We start from the raw sequence: 16,697 nt of genomic DNA, 5'->3' as shown, positions 1-16,697 counted from the left end.
TGCTACGCACCTAGACGCGGCGTCTAAAGGTGGTGGCGAGGCGGAAGGAGCCAATCTCTGCCAATCAAACGCCGCTGAGGTAAACCAGGTGCGGCGTTTGATTGGCAGTGTCGCCGCCGCTCAGCCTCTTCCTTCCGTCTCCATCGCCGGGAGTCTCGGCTTCACGGCTCAGGGCGCAGGCCCTTGGTTTGCCTTGGGGTGCCAAAGTGATTGAAATCTATAGGAACAGGAGACCCTCACCCCCAGCTCCTCAAATTGATTAAATCTGCCACATTGCTGACAAATAGGCGCAGAAGCTTTTGTGGCAGAAAGTAAAAGGGGCTCACTTTCCTCCATAAACACGGGAGAGAAGGTGTTTTAAAGGTGGCCAAATGCTGGTGCATTTTTTAAAAAAGTTGTTGCTTCCAGGTGACTTTCCCAGGTCCTTTTTGTGTCCAAAAAGTTATTTTAGTGCTCTGAGTTTGTGGGTGCCACACCCTTATAATCCTAGCAAGTGTTATAAGCTTATCAAGACAGACTAGCTTCCTGACGCTGGGCCATTAAGAGAGCAAAGGAAGGGGGCTCTGTGCCAGATGACAATGGAGAGAGGCTCCTCTAGTTCTTAAGACAGGAGGACAAAGCCTGAGTTTGAGAGCAGTGTGTGCTAGAGGAAAAAGCTGCAGGCTGGAAAGGCAGAGCTCTCTCAACCATCACCCATGGTAGATTTATGCTTGAAACCAAGGCTGTGGGATAAACAAAAATACACCTTTGGGGTGTTAATACTGTGAACCCCTCCATCCTAGACTCAGGTTATATATAAAGAAACCATATATCCTAAAGAAACCATAGTTTCCGCTGTGTATCATTTCCAAAAGTTAACATGAACCCTGGGTAAGCACCTGGAATCTCACCCCCCCTCAGAGATTGGAGAGGTATGCAACAATAGGCTTTGCAACATGAGACTATTGAGGGTACTGCCCATGGAGTTATGGGGTGCGCTAAGGTTATTTGTTAAAGTACAGCAATGCAGTTAAAAAAAACAAAAAAAACTTAAATGAAGCTTTTAACTTAAAAACAAACAAAAACGTTAAAACAAAGTGGATTTTAAAGCTGTGCTTTAAAACAAAAAAACACCAAATAATCCCAAACTCTCCAATGCTCTGCAAGCAGCATTTTAGACAGTCCCACTTCTTGCAAAGCCCACTGGACCTATTGAAACAGATTTGTGTGTATGTGAATGTGGGAGAAAGGAGACATGGATCACTCCAATTTGTCTTGGTGCACACCCTCATTAGATGGCAATGTGCTTCCTTCAAAATGTGGCAAGTCAGCCCTGGGCCCTCTTACACCTTTTGCAGAATGGGGTTCTCTGCCCCTCTTTTCTAAATGGACCTGTAATGGTTCTAGGGGTTGCTCGTGCGTAAGTTGCCGCAACTCCTGGCTAGGTTGCCTGGTTGAACCCTTTCTGTCTGGACAGCCTCAAGTTCCGTGGCTGCCTCAGTCACTGGCAGAATCCGTCAGTGGGTGTTTCTTGAACCTCTTTGTGCTGGTCCCGGGGGTAAGGTACCTTGGGTGTAGCAAAGTCCACACGAAGAGGGGCAAGGTCCGAGGCAGAGTGCCGGGCGGTGCACAGGAATGCTGGAACAGGAGGCTGTGCAGGGAACAGGAACACCGGATGGTCGGGAACAGGAGGCCGAGCAGGGAACAGGAGTACCGGATAGTCAGGAACAGGAGGCCGAGCAGGGATCAGGAACGCAGGAAGGTCCGAAGCCAACAACGACGTTGCTCCCGCAACCTGGGGCCGGGCTGACTGGGCTTTTATCCTCTTCTAAGGCCAGGGGCGGTCCCGGCCCCCAGGAGCCCCGCCTCCTCTGGCCTTAAGGCGAGCACTCCTCCTGGGGGCAACCAGTTCCCTTCGCCTCTCTGCTCTAAACCTCTGCAGATCAGGAGAGGCCGAAGGGTTACTGGGCCCTGGAGGAGGCTCACCTGTGGCCACTGAGTCGTCAAGCCTCTCTGGGGCCAGAAGGGCTTCACCTGGGGCCAGCTCCTGATTCACTGCCACAGGTGCAGGCTCTTCAGCATCTAGGCCTGGCCCCAGTTCAGCCGGCCCTGGAGGCGGGGACTCCTGTGCAGGCCGGGATTCCTCTGTTTCATCCTCCGAATCGGAATCCCAGGCCATCACACCATCCCCCCTCCCAGGCCCCCCCCTCAACCGAGGGTCCGGACCCGGCTTGCCGGGGTACGTCGCATGGAACTCTCGGAGGCAGGCAGGTGCGTGGACGTTGGCCGCTGGTTCCCAGGAACGGTCCTCCGGTCCGTACCCCTTCCAGTCAATGAGATACTGCAGCTTTCCCCTGCGGTATCGGGAGTCCAGGATGCGTTCCACCTCGTACTCAGGCTCTCCCCGAACCAACACTGGCTGCGGTCGGGGACGGTTCGGGTGGAACTCGTCGGGTGGGGCCACCGGACTCAAAAGGGACCTGTGGAAGACCGGGTGAACCTTCAGGGTTGCGGGTAACCGGAGACGAAATGCCACAGGAGAGACTTGGTCTACGATAGGGAACGGGCCGGTGAAGCGGGCGTCCAACTTCCGCGAAGGTCGAGAGGGGTGGAGGTGGCGAGTGGAGAGCCAAACCAGGTCACCGACGCGAAGTTCCGGCCCCACCTGGCGGTGGCGGTCGGCCTGGGCCTTGTACGCTTCCTTGGCCTGGTGCAGTTGCTCCACCAAAAGCTGTTGCTGGGACTGGAGCTCTTGAAGCCACTCCGTCACCGCCGGGACTGCGGATGTCGGCAGCACCTCTGGAAACAGCCGTGGATGATAACCATAACTGGCCTGGAACGGGGTCTGCTGGGTGGACGCATTCACCGCGTTATTGTAGGCGAACTCCGCCAACGCCAGGTGGTCGACCCAGTCATCCTGCTGGTAGCTGCAGTAACACCGGAGGTACTGCTCCAGCACCGCGTTCGCCCGTTCCGTCTGGCCATCGGTCTGTGGGTGGTAGGCTGACGAGAGGCAGACCTCCGTCCCGAGGGTCTGGTGTAGTGCTTGCCAGAACCGGGATGTGAACTGAACGCCCCGGTCGGACACCACGCGCTCAGGTAGGCCATGCAGGCGGAAGACATGCTGAAGGTACAGCTGAGCAGTTTCCTTGGCTGTGGGTACAGATGGACAGGGAGCGCAGTGCACCATCTTGGTGAAATGGTCGGAGAAAACCAGAAGGCAGGTACAGCCACGAGACGAGGGTAAGTCCACTACAAAGTCCAACGAAACCGTGTGCCAAGGGTGCGGTGGAACTGGCAATGGCTGAAGTAGGCCGGGGGGTCGCCCGGTAGGTCCCTTGGCGCGCCGGCAGACATCACAACCAGCAACGTAGCGAGCCACGTCAGCCTTCAGGCGGGGCCACCAAAACTCTCGACTGACCAGATGGGTGGTCCGATACCGTCCAAAGTGCCCCGCTGCTGGGGCATCATGGGCCATCCGGAGAACCTCCAGCCGTAGTGGCCCTGGCGGGATGTACAGACGACCGTGGTGCAGCAGCAGGCCCTGATGCAGGACCAGCCCCGGATACTGTGGGCTGGACCCTTCAGCCAGCTCCCGGAGTCGTTCCTGGGCCCAAGCGTCGACCCGCTGCTGTTCCCGCACCCGAACCTGCAGTGGCTGCGCCTCCTGGGTGGCCAGGAATGCAGCCGGAGGTAGGATCGTGGTGGGTTCTGCTTGCTGTACCGTGTCTGCGTTGTCGTCAGGTTTCCGGGACAGGGCATCCGCCTTCTGATTCTGAGAGCTAGGGATGTAGCGGATCCGGAACTGGAACCGGGAAAAGAACAACGCCCACCGGATCTGCCTTTGGTTCAGCTTGCGGGTGGTCTGGAGGTACTCCAGGTTCCGGTGGTCGGTTCTCACCTCCACCGGATGTCGTGCCCCCTCAAGATGGTGGCGCCAGACCTCAAAGGCTACCTTGATGGCCAGTAGTTCCCGCTCCCACACAGTATAGTTACGCTCCGCTGGTAGGAGCTGGCGGGAATAGAAGGCACAGGGTAAGAGTGGCGCTTCAGGACCAATCTGTTGAGACAAGACGGCACCGAGAGCCGTACTGGAAGCGTCGGTCTCCACCACAAAGGGTCGAGAGGGGTCAGGATGTTGTAAGATTGGTGCCCTCTGGAAACAGGCCTTCAACCCCTGAAACGCCTCCTCTGCCTCCTTGTCCCAGGAAAACGGCGTCTTTGGGCGCAGTAGCCGGGTCAACGGGGTGGTGCGATGAGCATAATCAGCGATGAAGGACCGGTAGTAATTGGCGAACCCCAGGAAACGCTGTAGGTCCTTGCGGTTCCGGGGTGCCGCCCATTCTTGAACCGCTGTCACCTTCCCCGGGTCCATTTGCACCCCATCTGGAGAGAGCCGGTGACCAAGGAAGTCCACAGTCCGCTGATGGAACTCGCACTTGCTGAGCTTTGCGTACAAACGGTGCTCACGCAAGCGCTGCAGCACGGTCCGGACATGTCCCTCATGGCGAGCCGGGTCACGGGAGTAAATCAGTATGTCATCCAAATACACCACCACGTACTTGTCTAACAGGTCCTGAAACACGTGGTTGATGTAGCGTTGAAACACAGCAGGCGCGTTGCACAAACCGAAAGGCATAACCAAATATTCGAACTGCCCGTACCGGGTCCCAAACGCTGTCTTCCACTCATCCCCGGCTCGGATCCGAATCAAGTTGTAGGCCCCCCGGAGGTCCAGCTTGGTGAACACCTGTGCCCCTTGCACCCGCTCCAGCAGCTCCGAGATAAGGGGCAAGGGGTACCGGTCTGGGACGGTAATTTTGTTCAGGGCTCGGTAATCATGGCAAGGGCGGAGTTCCCCACATTTCTTCTTAACAAAAAGCACCGGCGCCGCGGTGGGCGAGGTGGAAGGCCTAATGAACCCACGCTCCAGGTTTTTGCGCAAGAAGTCCTGCAAAGCCTCGCGCTCTGGCTCTGTTAGGGAATATAAGCGACTCACTGGTAAAGGCGCTCCGGGTTGGAGGTCTATGCCGCAGTCAAAAGGCCGATGCGGCGGCAGCTGGTCTGCCCCCCGTTCCTCGAACACGTCCTGGTAGTCCTGGTACACGGCTGGGAGCGTGGGTGCTGCCTCCTCTGAGGGCGCGGCCGCCAGCGTTCCGGATTGAGCATGGGAACATGGGTCTGGGAAGTGCACGGTCCGTTTGACCCAGTCAATCTGAACGTTGTGGGCTTCCAGCCAGTCCATCCCGAGCACCAGGGGGAAGCGGGGCATAGAGGCAATGTCCAAAGTTCGCAACTCCCGGTGCTGCTGGAGACACAGGACCAGAGGCTGGGTCTCCTGAGTAACGGCACCTGAACGCAGAAGTCGTCCGTCAATCGCTTCCACCTGGACCGGTACTGGCTTGTTCCGAAGTGGCACCTGATGATGGGCGGCAAAAGCAGCGTCCATATAGGAGCGGGTTGCCCCTGAATCTACCAAAGCATGGGTGAGGATCCAGGGCCCACCTGGAGGGTATAACCGTACCGAAACCATAAGATGTTGCAAGTCCATTGGTGCGGGCCCATTCTGTACGGTTTGGGACCCCCGGTAGCTAGGGCCATCAGCTACTGGGGTTGGCGGTTTCCCTGCGGCTGGCGTTTCTCAGGGCAGGACCGAGCGAAGTGTCCACTTCCGCCACAGTAAAGACAGAGATTTCCATCCCGACGCCGCGCCTTCTCTGCGGGGGAAAGGCGTGGCCGCACTGCCCCGAGCTGCATAGGCTCCTCCGTTAAATCAGTTGTGACCGTGGGGCTGCCGGAAAAAGCTGGTGCCGTGAACTGGAAGTGTCGGCGACCCCGGGCCTGACGACGATCCTCCAACCGGTCGCCTATTTGTAGACTCCGTTGAATGAGAGTGTCCAGCGTGGTGGGGCGTTCCATTGTGGCCAACTGGTCCAGTACCTCGTCCGAAAGCCCTTCGAGATACTGGTCCCGCAGTGCCGAGTCATTCCAGGTCAAGTCCTGTGCCAACAGCCGGAACTCCGTGGTATATGTGGCCACCGCGGACTTGCCCTGTTTCAAATGCCGAATCGCCCGGTTGGCTTGACTCTCTTTCTGGGGGTTGCCGAACGCGGCCTCCAAACGATTGCAAAACCCCGTATAGTCTGCCAGCAAGGGGGAGTCTTGCCTGAGTAGCGGCAACGCCCACTTGGCCGCCTGGTCCTTTAACAAGCTAATCAAAAAGTGCACCTTGGTACGGTCGTCAGGAAAGTTCCGGGCTCGCCCCTGAATATACAGTTTGGCCTGGGCCAGGAACATGGGAAAGCTGGCCGGGGCTCCATCAAATTTCTCAGGCAAAGCCACTGGGTATTTGCCCGGAGCCGGGGCGTCGGCCCCAGGAGCCGGTAGGGCTTCCAAGCGTTGCTGAAGTGCCTCAACCGCGTCACTGAGCTGCTGCACGGTGTGAGACAAGGCCTGGTTCTCCTGGGCCAAAGCCACCAGTGCAGCCGCCTGTTCAGCCATGGCCTCTGGCTCTTCCCGAACGCACCCCGACGAAGGGGGAGTGCGGGAGGTGGCGGGAGCAAACTGTGCTGGTCCCGGGGGTAAGGTACCTTGGGTGTAGCAAAGTCCACACGAAGAGGGGCAAGGTCCGAGGCAGAGTGCCGGGCGGTGCACAGGAATGCTGGAACAGGAGGCTGTGCAGGGAACAGGAACACCGGATGGTCGGGAACAGGAGGCCGAGCAGGGAACAGGAGTACCGGATAGTCAGGAACAGGAGGCCGAGCAGGGATCAGGAACGCAGGAAGGTCCGAAGCCAACAACGACGTTGCTCCCGCAACCTGGGGCCGGGCTGACTGGGCTTTTATCCTCTTCTAAGGCCAGGGGCGGTCCCGGCCCCCAGGAGCCCCGCCTCCTCTGGCCTTAAGGCGAGCACTCCTCCTGGGGGCAACCAGTTCCCTTCGCCTCTCTGCTCTAAACCTCTGCAGATCAGGAGAGGCCGAAGGGTTACTGGGCCCTGGAGGAGGCTCACCTGTGGCCACTGAGTCGTCAAGCCTCTCTGGGGCCAGAAGGGCTTCACCTGGGGCCAGCTCCTGATTCACTGCCACAGGTGCAGGCTCTTCAGCATCTAGGCCTGGCCCCAGTTCAGCCGGCCCTGGAGGCGGGGACTCCTGTGCAGGCCGGGATTCCTCTGTTTCATCCTCCGAATCGGAATCCCAGGCCATCACACTCTTCCAGCATAGAAGCTGTTTGACACCCAGTCTCCTCCTACTCTGCCTGCGTGGAAGTCTTCTGCGCAAAGAGGGTGTGGGCAGCGGAGTACCCGTGCTCTCTCCGCTGGTCTCTGGCGAGGAGTCCTGGAGCCACCTCTCCGATTCCCCCATCTGCCCCCCTTCTCCACTGGTGTTACGCTGATTTCCTTCCCCAGCGGATGGGCTGCCTCTCTCCCTACTGGGACCCTCTCCGCCATCCCTCTGGAGCCTTCTCTCCGCCTCCAGCTCCGATGGCAGTTCCCTGACAGGACCCAAGCTCTTTGTGGATCTGTTGAGAAACACCAATTAGTACAGAATAGCCCCACAATGTTGCCTTATTTCCATTTGCAGTAGTTTTTGCAGGGTGCAGAGAAAGAGAGAGAGAGACACTCTTCTGTTTCAAGGATCAAGCACAAGAAATGTGTAAATGTATCTATGGATCTAGCTATCCATGCCACAGTGATGACTCCCAAATATTATCATGGTTTGGTGTTATCAAGAATAGGGAAACCCCACTACTAGGCCATGAGTATTGATGGTTTCTTGAAACTGGGCAGATCCCACACTATCTGAGCCTAGTTTTGCCCCATCTCAGTTATGGGGCATTATGTGCCCACCTGCAAGCAAAAGACATAATGGGCAAGAGGCACCAGGAGACCACTTCTTGTGATCAGCCAACCTGGTGTCTCCAGACGCTGATGGACTCCTATTAACACCAGTCAGGATGGCCTGAGGTCTGATGGCAAAAGGCCTTGGACTTTCCCTGGAGAAGCTCTATTGGACACCAACTGCCTCCACTTAGTGGTTAAGAGCTTAAGCTGCAGAGGTCCAATCAGGTTTAGCTTGTGAGAGTGTTGCATTGGTGGGTGTGAGCTGTTTTCTTTTTAGCATAATTTACAATCCCCCAAAAGGGGTACTTGTCAATTGCCAAGGAATAATAAATGATATGGGATGCGGGTGGCGCTGTGGGTAAAACCTCAGCGCCTAGGACTTGCCGATCGTCAGGTCGGCGGTTCGAATCCCCGCGGCGGGGTGCGCTCCCGCTGCTTGGTCCCAGCGCCTGCCAACCTAGCAGTTCGAAAGCATCCCCGGGTGCAAGTAGATAAATAGAGACCGCTTACTAGCAGGAAGGTAAACGGCGTTTCCGTGTGCTGTGCCGGCTCGCCAGATGCAGCTTGTCATGCTGGCCACGTGACCCAGAAGTGTCTGTGGACAGCGCTGGCCCCCGGCCTCTTTAGTGAGATGGGCGCACAACCCTAGAGTCGGACATGACTGGCCTGTACGGGCAAAGGTACCTTTACCTTTAATAAATGATATGGGTTGGTATTCCCCTGGGAGCCCCAACTTTATGGGGCTGAGAACAGATCACCCCCCCCAAAAAAAGTATGCAGGAATGGGGCTGAGGCATCCCAATCTTGATTGGCTGGGCCCTGCTGGGCCTCCCATTAGCAGTGGTGTGCCCTGGTGGGCTATCTCTGGTGGCATAGGGCCCTGCCGGGCCTACCTGTAGTGGGCAGGCCTCACAACCTCCTCCCAACTTATGAGACATTGCAAGTGTGTGTTGCACATGTGATGTTACACACTGTGATAGGAATTTTATGGTATTAGATATAAGGTAATGTTCATAACTGCACATACACAGATCAACACAGGAAGACCAACCTGGAACCATTTTGATTCCTAAACTGACCAAATCCTTTCTCTGTGGAAAAGCCTCTCCATTGTCTTTCCTCACAAATCTTGTCTCAAGGATATGTCTGTTTGAATAAGGTGTGAACCTGTGACCTGGTCCAGGAAATAAGTGGCCCAGGAAATAAGTATTTTAACATCACAAGCACCCCAGGCAATCCAATCAAGTAACTTGCTAGACAGGAGATAAACTGTGACAAGGAGAAAAACAACATTTAAATTTGTGATGTAGGTGGGATCTGAGGGGTGGTCTTAGGTTACACCCCTTCTGTGATGTATGCATAATGTTTCTGGGGGTGGGCCTGATCTAGAGAATGGGAATTTCAAAAGTCTTTATAAGCTCTGGCACAGCAATTCTGGGGGGTCCTCTTCCTCTCCTGCGTGGGAGGGGAGCACCCTGTTGCAACAGATCAATAAAGATCAAGCTTACTAGCTGCTTTGCTTCTCAATATTCTCTGGTTGGCCTCTGTTATTTTCTCCTACCAATAGGGAACCTATGTAAGGACTCTATATGGGCTCTTGGATACCCCATAAGGGGAAAGGGCATATTTTTATTTACAACAGATGGCGACCACGAAGGGACTTTTGGTTACCCGGATTCTGGAAGCGAGGAAGGAATGGTTATCCAGCGCGCACCAGGCAGTTTGCCAGGAGGAATAACCAGTCCTCCATTAATCCCAGGGTCTGGAAATAACTGGAGGTTCAGCGGGGCTAACCAGAGGAAGCAACGCTTGATCAGGCCGGCCTTAAACAACCAGTCAAGAGATCCCAGGATCACCAGGACAGCGCTTGCGAAGTGAGTATGAGTAGGAAAAATGGCTAGTAGGGTGGGATTCTGCAAACCACAGCAAACCTATACTTCTCAAATCCTTACTTCTTTCCTCACTTTAACTCTTGAAAAAAATGCCTTCTCCTCCTTTCTGTCCTCTCAATCTCAACACCAGCCCTAGCCCTTCGGAGTTTGCCCAGGCACAAGGTTGTGTGTGATTTCTTCCACTTAATTCTATATGCCAACCTATTCCTTCGGAGTTTTGCCCAGAAAGGTTGTGCAATTTCTTCTGCCCTGAAACTATAATTCCCAGCGCAGCCGCACCTCTGCCATGGCGATCTTTGTTAGAGATGACCTGTGAACAGAGAACGCAAGGGCGCTGAATTCCTTTCCATCTTTTCATATTCCAGAGTCTCAATCTGGCATTGCAAGTGTGCAAGCGTTCAGTAGGGACTCTGAGTTAGATTGTAAGAGGCAGGGAGGTTGCTGTGGGTTGTAGAATAGAGATTAAGTGAGGTATCCCCAGTTTTTTTTTTCCTTTCGGAGATTGTCCAGCCCCAGGTTTTTTTTTTCCTTTCGGAGATTTGTCCAGTCCCAGGTTTTTTTTCCCTCGGAGATTTGTCCACGTATTCCCAGGTTTTTCCACGTATCCCCAGGATCCCCAGTTTTTAGCCCCTCAGAGCTTTGTCCAGTTTTCCCCTTCGGAGTTTTGCCCAGGTCCAAACCCCTTTTAATTGAAAATGGGTGCACCCTTGTCAAAAGGAAATAGTCCTCAGACCCCTGGCGTGAAAGAAGCCCAATTGGTGCTTACTTCCCGTCTGGACTCTGACAGTCCCCTTCAATTTGTGTTAAGAAACATTTTTCCTGTGTTTAAATTATACTTAGGTAACATCCAGCAGCTGCTTACCTTAAATGTGCCATCTAAAATAAAAATGCAAGCTTGTTCCAAAATTTTAAATCTAAGAAAGCCATGTTGGGCCTTATCAATCTTAAACAAGACAAAATGGAGAGTGAAGTGTGCAAATGTTTGTTATTTGAGAGAGGCTCTAAGAGAGTTTTCCTCCCAAGTGGTAAGATCCTGTATATGTGCTACTTGTGTTCTGAAAGGAGGATTAACCCACCCCCTTCCTCTAGTTTAAGTGAGGAGGGTGATTTTAAGTCTAATGGTAAATGGTGTTTTTTTGTAACTTTTGAGTTTGTGAGTACACCTGTGTTCCAGTCTATTTTGGAATGTGAAGTTAACCTAATGTTTCTGCTGCAAAAGCCTAGTTGAGCACAATTGCTCTCTCAAGCTAAAATGCAGTGTATTTCATTAAGCATATTCCTATGAAAGTATGGTGTTCCTTCTAAGAAAAATATCTGAGTCCAGTTTTAACTTTGATTTGGTTGGACAGAAGAGTTATTGTAAGGCTCCTGATATCAGTCTCTATAAGACTGGCCTCTTTTCTTAGAAAATGCCCCCCCTTGTTTCATTCTGTCGCTTTCAGGTTTTTTTTCTTCTTCTTACTTCTGTGCCAGGTAAATTTACTCCCGAGTAAGCTTCCTTTAAAGGAAACTGCAAGGGGGGGGGCATAGATTAGGCTTACTATTCCTCTGCAAGTTTAGGAAAAATTGTTCACTTCTGTATTCCTTTTAAATCAAATCTATGGCTGTTTTAACTATGCTTTATAAGAGACCCCCTTCCTATCTTAGGAAAATGTTCACTTCAATCTTACTTTAAAGATCATTTTTCTAGGAACTTGCACTCTTTAGTCTAAGGAAGCAAACTCACTCAAACTATCTCAAGATCTGCTAAAAGGGTTCTGTATAAAGTTGGGTACTTTTATTTTCCTCTTCCTTAGTACATGCTAGGAGCATGGCTTTTGGTCTCTTCAAACAGTTGTGTCTGTGTACATAAGTATGTGTGTGTCTCTTTGGTAGTACAAATCTTGCTATGAACCCTGTATTTTGGGGTTGGACTAGATGACCCCAGGGTCCCTTTCAAGTTTCCCAATTTGTGGCTGTGTGGAGGGCCATGTATTTTGGGGTTGGACTAGATGACCCCAGGGTCCCTTTCAACTTTTCCAATTTGTGGCTGTGGGGAGGGCCATGTATTTTGGGGTTGGACTAGATGACCCCAGGGTCCCTTTCAACTCTTCCAATTTGTGGCTGTGTGGAGGGCCATGTGTCTGCAAGCATGTGATGAATTGAAATTCAGCCCAACTTTGCTCTTTGTTTTTTTAAAAAAATTAGAGTTGAAAGCTGTGATGTTTTGAAGTAAAACTGGTGATATCAGGCATTTGAGTGATTACAGTGTTTATCATTTTGTCTATTATTTACAAAAATCAAACTTAAAAGTCTATTCAAAGTTTACGCACATACAAATTCATAATCAAGCAGAATCAGTCTTTACCATCCTGTAAATAAAGGGCCTTCATGGATCACTGCCTTGCCGTGGCGAAGGGGCTTGAAGAACTCAGAGAAGCTATGAACTATGCCGAGCAGGGCACCCAAGATGAACAGGTCATAGTGGAGAGTTTTGACCAAACGTGATCCACCTGGAGTAGGAATCGGCAAGCCACTCCAGTATCCCTGCCAAGAAAACTCCATGGACAAAGACAACAGGTATATAAAAGTTATGACGCTGGAAGATGCGCCCCTCAGGTCGGAAGGCGTCCAACATGCTACTGGGGAAGAGCGGAGGACAAGTACAAGTAGATCCAGAGCTGATGAAGCGGCTGGGCCAAAGCCGAAAGGACGCTCAGTTGCGGATATGCATGGAAGCGAAAGGAAAGTCCAATGCTGTAAAGAAAAATATTGCATAGGAACCTGGAATGTAAGAACCATGAACCTGGGTAAGTTGGATGTGGTCAAAAATGAGATGGCAAGAATAAACATTGACATCTTGGGCATCAGCGAACTAAAATGGACGGGAATGGGCGAATTCAGTTCGGATGACTATCATATCTACTACTGTGGGCAAGAAACCCGTAAAAGAAATGGAGTGGCCCTCATAGTCAACAAAAGAGTGGCAAAAGCTGTACTGGGATGCAATCTCAAAAATGATAGAATGATCTCGATACGAATCCAAGGCAGACCTTTTAACATCACAGTAATCCAAGTTTATGCACCAACTACTGGTGCTGAAGAAACTGAAATTGACCAATTCTATGAAGACTTACAACAGCTTATAGAAGTGACACCAAAGAAGGATGTTCTTCTCATTATAGGGGATTGGAATGCTAAAGTAGGGAATCAAGAGATAAAAGGAACAACTGGCAAATTTGGTCTTGGAATTCAAAACGAAGCAGGGCAAAGGCTAATAGAGTTCTGTCAAGAGAACAAGCTGGTCATCACAAACACTCTTTTCCAACAACACAAGAGACGACTCTACACATGGACATCACCAGATGGGCAGCATCGAAATCAGATTGATTATATTCTCTGCAGCCAAAGATGGAGAAGCTCTATACAGTCAGCAAAAACAAGACCTGGAGCTGACTGTGGCTCAGATCATCAGCTTCTTATAGCAAAATTCAAGCTTAAACTGAAGAAAGTAGGAAAAACCACTGGGCCGGTAAGATACAATCTAAACCAAATCCCTTATGAATACACAGTGGAAGTGAGGAACAGGTTTAAGGATTTAGAATTGCTGGACAGAGTGCCTGAAGAACTATGGATGGAGGCTCGAAACATTATACAGGAGGCAGCAACAAAAACCATCCCAATGAAAAGGAAATGCAAGAAAGCAAAGTGGCTGTCCAATGAGGCCTTACAAATAGCGGAGGAGAGAAGGCAAGCAAAATGCGAGGGAGATAGAGAAAGATACAGGAAATTGAATGCAGAATTCCAAAAAATAGCAAGGAGAGACAAGAAGGCCTTCTTAAATGAGCAATGCAAAGAAATAGAGGAAAACAACAGAATGGGAAGAACCAGAGATCTGTTCAAGAAAATTGGAGATATGAAAGGAACATTTCGTTCAAAGATTACCATAATAAAGGACAAAAGTGTTAAGGACCTAACAGAAGCAGAAGACATCAAGAAGAGGTGGCAAGAATACACAGAGGAATTATACCAGAAAGATATGGATGTCTCGTACACCCCAGGTAGTGTGGTTGCTGACCTTGAGCCAGACATCCTGGAGAGTGAAGTCAAATGGGCCTTAGAAAGCATTGCAAATAACAAGGCCAGTGGAAGTGATGGTATTCCAGCTGAACTATTTAAAATTTTAAAAGATGATGCTGTTAAGGTGCTACACTCAATATGCCAGCAAGTTTGGAAAACTCAGCAGTGGCCAGAAGATTGGAGAAGGTCAGTCTACATCCCAATCCCAAAGAAGGGCAGTGCTAAAGAATGCTCCAACTACCGCACAATTGCACTCATTTCACACGCTAGCAAGGTTATGCTTAAAATTCTTCAAAGAAGGCTCAAGCAGTATGTGGACCGAGAACTCCCAGAAGTGCAAGCTGGATTTAGAAGAGGCAGGGGAACCAGAGACCAAATTGCAAACATGCGCTGGATTATAGAGAAAGCTAGAGAGTTCCAGAAAGACATCTACTTCTGCTTCATTGACTATGCAAAAGCCTTTGACTGTGTCGATCACAGCAAACTATGGCAAGTTCTTAAAGAAATGGGAGTGCCTGATCACCTCATCTGTCTCCTGAGAAATCTCTATGTGGGACAAGAAGCTACAGTTAGAACTGGACATGGAACAACTGATTGGTTCAAAATTGGGAAAGGAGTACGACAAGGCTGTATTTTGTCTCCCTGCTTATTTAACTTATATGCAGAATTCATCATGCGAAAGGCTGGGCTGGATGAATCCCTAGCCGGAATTAAGATTGCTGGAAGAAATATCAACAACCTCAGATATGCAGATGACACAACCTTGATGGCAGAAAGTGAGGAGGAATTAAAAAACCTTTTATTGAGGGTGAAAGAGGAGAGCACAAAATATGGTCTGAAGCTCAACATCAAAAAAACGAAGATCATGGCCACTGGTCCCATCACCTCCTGGCAAATAGAAGGGGAGGAAATGGAAGCAGTGAGAGATTTTACTTTCTTGGGTTCCATGATCACTGCAGATGGTGACAGCAGCCACGAAATTAAGAGACGCCTGCTTCTAGGGAGGAAAGCAATGGCAAACCTAGATAGCATTCTAAAAAGTAGAGACATCACCTTGCCAACAAAGGTCCGTATAGTAAAAGCTATGGTTTTCCCAGTAGTGATGTATGGAAGTGAGAGCTGGACCATAAAGAAGGCTGATCGCCGAAGAATTGACGCTTTTGAATTATGGTGCTGGAGGAGACTCTTGAGAGTCCCATGGACTGCAAGAAGATCAAACGCATCCATTCTTAAGGAAATCAGCCCTGAGTGCTCACTGGAAGGACAGATCGTGAAGCTGAGGCTCCAATACTTTGGCCACCTCATGAGAAGAGAAGACTCACTGGAAAAGACCCTGATGTTGGGAAAGATGGAGGGCACAAGGAGAAGGGGACGACAGAGGACGAGATGGTTAGACAGTGTTCTCGAAGCTACAAACATGAATCTGACCAAACTGCGGGTGGCAGTGGAAGACAGAAGTGCCTGGCGTGCTCTGGTCCATGGGGTCACGAAGAGTCGGACACGACTGAACGACTAAACAACAACACAAATAAAGGGCAGAAAAATTTGTCTGCATATGGTAATGCTGAAATGAATGAGAATATTAAGATCTTATGAATTCTGACTCAAAAGTCTATTCAAAGTTTAAGCACATACAAATTCATAATCAAGCAGAATCAGTCTTTACCATCCTGTAAATAAAGGGCAGAAAAAATTGTCTGCAAATGGTAATGCTGAAATGAATGAGAATATTAAGATCTTATGAATTCTGACTCTCTGGCCATTTTATCCCATATATAAGGGCGTGGCATTGTTCCGCGAATGACCAGGGGGAAATCACACAAAATGATAGCCTTTCCTGTAAATAAAGGAAGCAGTCGTTTTGCTTGGGCTGAAATTGCTAGCTTTGGTGAATACTTGAATTGCTGAGTTTCTCTTTTTTGTTTTTAAAATCTAACTCTATTTTTAAAATCTACTCCTTACCCTTCCCTTCCCTTATTCAAATGGTAATTTAGCCAAAAGATGCAACATTTTCAATAGTATAAAAGGTTTGCTGAGACATGAACTCTGCATATGCACAGAGGCTAGATCAGCTTGAAAAAGAGAAAGAGAGGAAGGAGGGGGGAAAGGAGGTTTGGAGAGCGTGTGCTGCAAGGAGAAACCTTGGAACCATTGAGGGAAATCACCCTTAATGTGTCTTTTGCTCCAAGGGCTACTTAAGACAAAAGGGTTAAGTACTGGACCATCAAAAGTCAAGAGGTTGCCAAATTTCAAATCTTAACATGCCAAATTCTTTTCACAGGTAAATATCAAAGCACTCCTACTGTGAGTTCCTCTCTTGAGTAGTTCACCTCCCCAATGGAATTTAAATTTTATAACAGTTTTTGTTGTTGTTTTTTTGGTATGTGTGTGTATATGCCTATACATTTTAGGAACAGCATTTCCTGACAGACCTCTCACATGAAATAATTTTCCCTTTCTTTTCTCCCACAGCACAAATGATAATGAGGGGATGCAAACAGTGATTTAAATACTCTATAAAAAGTAATTGCATTTATATTTCTTTTGTCTTTCTTCCCTTAAAGCCAAACAGTCACTTTCTTTCTGTTCAGCAAAACAAGTCTGAATCCCTGCTAGTTGATTTCCCTCTATCTCTCTGTGGCTTTGACACTTTTTTAGGTTACAAATAATCTGTTTTTCATTTATTAATCAGTTTTTCATTGGGTTGTTAGAATGCCAAAACAGGTTACTTCAGATTACTTCAGGGTTTGTTTGTTTTTTAAAAAAATGTGTGTCTTAGCATTTATTTATTTTTGGTTCCTCATAGGTCATTTTGTGTGTGTGTGTGTGTGTTACTTTTGGGACATGTCCATCACATGTTGAAAGTCATTTTCATCAAGTTCTACTTATCAGATAGCACATGCTGAATTTTAAGCCTTTTTCCATTG

General features: G+C 49.9%; 1 protein-coding gene across 1 annotated transcript in view; it reads left to right on the top strand.

Moving 5' to 3' along the window:
- The first annotated feature begins 36 nt into the window (after positions 1–36).
- LOC310661410 (beta-crystallin B2) overlaps positions 37–16,697 on the top strand; it is a 30,709-nt gene continuing 14,048 nt past the window's right edge. The window contains exon 1 of the mRNA XM_083407345.1: positions 37–79. The gene's annotated coding sequence lies outside the window, so the exon portion shown is untranslated. The remainder of the gene's footprint in view (positions 80–16,697) is intronic.

The sequence above is a fragment of the Podarcis tiliguerta genome, assembly GCF_965153285.1.
Source record: "Podarcis tiliguerta genome assembly, chromosome: 13".
In the NCBI taxonomy this organism is placed as follows: domain Eukaryota; kingdom Metazoa; phylum Chordata; class Lepidosauria; order Squamata; family Lacertidae; genus Podarcis; species Podarcis tiliguerta.
This window is presented reverse-complemented; position numbering and strand designations above follow the sequence as displayed.